Below are 1,726 nucleotides of genomic sequence, written 5' to 3' on the forward strand. Positions count from 1 at the left end.
CAACCATGGTCTCGTTGTTAGTCCAGCGAAGTTCATCTATTCGTAATATCCAGACATTTGAGCAGAACCGCCAGTCACCACAAACTGCTATACGGCTGAAAACATAATTGGGGTTTGCAGTTGGGTGCGACGCAGTCGGAAAGGACTGCTGGATCAAGTTCTTCTTGGAAGAAATTTTCGTCTTAACTGGTCCTATTAGGCATTCTCCAAGTGGGGAGAGGCCAACATTGTTTCCGCTCAATGCTTGCGATCGAAAGGAACGAGACAAAAATTATGCGATTTTATAAAGTTGAACAGTGTGAAACAGGTGGCCTAACGAAAGACAAGAGACATGGGAATCAAATCGGATCAAGAAGCAAAAAGTGAAATGAAAAGGGATTGGTGGGACGAGAATTAAAAATAGCAGAATGATTGAGGGAACCTCACAGTGTTTCGAACCCGTGACCTCCCGGTCTCGAGCAGCTCATCACCACTGTGATTAGTTCTCACTTAGCACCGCTCATCATTCAATCACAGAAGCCACTCGAGTGACAACTACTCAGATGGAAACAACACTCATTCGGTGAACTTTACGCAGTTCTGTTCCTTAAACTCCTTGTCCATTGGAGTTTCTGAGTCAGGGGCAAGGGTTTGCGTGAATTCTGTTGTATCGAACTGCTTTCCTCGCTCCAGTGCCCTGGCGCCGGATAAAAGACTCGTCAACAAAGGACACAAACAATCTTGTTCAAAAGCTGTAACAGCCCTGCGCTATTTAGAGGGCACTTTCTGACATTGATTCAGGCTTTCTCTGATAGGCATTTAGTGAACACTCGTCAACATCAACCGGGCTTCTATGGGATGCCTGAATGCTGTTCATATTCGGTCGTGGCGTGCCTGAAAACTCATCAGCTTTTGCAAATCTGATTGAGTGATTGACTGGCCTCGATGCTTGCAGACTTTTATATCGAGGAGTTTTAGGGTCTCACTAGGTTTCGACCGTCCTGGGGTTACCACTAGGAATCTGATATTTTTGACAAATTCTGACAAGAACTGTGAGGAGGCATTTGGGGATGAACATGTTGACACTCTCAAGTGCTCGCCTACATTTGTATGCTCAAGAATATAGCTTTTGTTTCCTTGATCGGCCTTGAACTCGCAGCTCCCCAGGTTGCCTTAAATCAAGCCAGAAACTTTTATCTTCGTGTAGGTTGTGAGTTGCGTAAGATCAAACCAGGACATTTATAACCTATTCGCTATTCTATTTTTGTTTCCTTGATCGGCCTTGAACTCGCAGCTCCCCAGATTGCCTTAAATCAAGCCAGAATCTTTTATCTTCGTGTAGGTTGTGAGTTGCGTAAGCTGTCGTTAGCGCGCGCACGCGAAAATACTAACTTATTGTCTTTGCGGTCTATAGCCCAAAAACTGAACATTTTACTGGTCACAAATACCTATCATGTGGTCTTGCCGTGCTTGCTCCGTCACCAAATCTACTTCACTTTTAAGCTACTGGTGGTATGTAAGTAGCAATGAAAATTTCGTAAAATGTCTGTTTTTGTTCTTGAGGGATAGTAGTGTGTCAATGTACCGATGCTCCGTACTAGTGGGTAATCACCAGTGTTTGGTATATCCGACAGCCTTACGGAGAGTTGATTGTACAATCTTTTGTCAGACAGATGATTACTGAAATGTAATGTATTGTAATGTACTACTACTATTGTACTACTACTATTGTAATGTACTACTCATA

The sequence above is a fragment of the Opisthorchis viverrini genome (assembly GCF_000715545.1).
Source record: "Opisthorchis viverrini unplaced genomic scaffold opera_v5_136, whole genome shotgun sequence".
NCBI lineage: Eukaryota > Metazoa > Platyhelminthes > Trematoda > Opisthorchiida > Opisthorchiidae > Opisthorchis > Opisthorchis viverrini.